The sequence below is a fragment of the Corvus brachyrhynchos genome, unplaced genomic scaffold, assembly GCF_000691975.1.
Source record: "Corvus brachyrhynchos isolate BGI_N302 unplaced genomic scaffold, ASM69197v1 scaffold511, whole genome shotgun sequence".
NCBI classification, from domain to species: Eukaryota; Metazoa; Chordata; class Aves; order Passeriformes; family Corvidae; genus Corvus; species Corvus brachyrhynchos.
Genome location: NW_008236214.1, coordinates 126,810 through 127,748, shown reverse-complemented (window position 1 = coordinate 127,748; position 939 = coordinate 126,810). Strand labels below are relative to the sequence as shown.

Here is a 939-nt window from a genome sequence, read left to right as displayed (position 1 = left end):
GGGTTGGGGGCAGGTAGAGAGTGGGATGGACAGACGAACACGAGGGTCAGGGTGCAGGACAGGGGCACACGGATAGGCCTGGGGACACGCAGTGGCAGAGGGACAGATGGATGGACAGGGGGGCTGCACACAGTGACGGAGGGACGGGGGCAGCAGGATGGACAGATAGGGCGATGAGGAACACAGGGAGAGGGGGGCAGTGAGACAGATGGGAGGTTTGGGGTGCAGGCAGAGAGCAGGGGGAGGGACAGACAGACAGACATGGGGGCTGTGTGGTGGAACACTGAGGTGTGGGAACAGGGTGGGAGGGACAGACAAACAAGGGGACAGATGGACAAGATGGTGAGGCTGCACAGTGTCACCCTGGGGTGCCGGAGGGGGACAGACGGACAGACAGACGGGGGGGCTCCGCAGTGTCACACTAGGATGGGAGACACAGATGGACAGACAGACGGGGGGCTATGTGGTGTCACACCAGGTGGGGGAGCAGCAGAGGAGCAGGCAGTCAGATGGACAGGATGGACACAGGGCAGCAGTGCCAGTGCCCCTGGGGAGATGGATGGATGAATAGATGGACGGATGGATACATGGATGGATGGAGGGAGGGATGGAGGGTGTGGGGGGCTGGAGCAGGGCCGGAGGGCTCTGGGAGCACAGAAAGAGGGGGTCATCAGCAACAAGACCCCTCCCACTCAGGGACCCCAGCCACAACCCCCCCAGCACCCACACTCAGAGGGCTCAGGGGCTGTGCAGCCCTCGGAGAGAAGTGGGGTGTGGGGGGCAGTGGGGTCCCAACCCTGCCATGGGCCATGGAATGCAGGGGGGTCCCAGCCCCCTCCTCTGGGGGCACAGGGAGGCTCGACCCCATCTCTCCCTGGCAAGGGCAGGGAGGGCAGGGGGGCCCTGGCTCACCACCAGCTGAGGGGGGTCGGGGGGCTG

At 65.0% G+C, this 939-nt stretch overlaps 1 protein-coding gene across 1 annotated transcript in view; it reads right to left on the bottom strand.

The window, feature by feature from the left end:
* Positions 1-939, bottom strand: part of TRIM3 (tripartite motif containing 3) — a 9,286-nt gene that overhangs the window by 7,300 nt on the left and 1,047 nt on the right. The gene's annotated exons all lie outside the window — the stretch shown is intronic.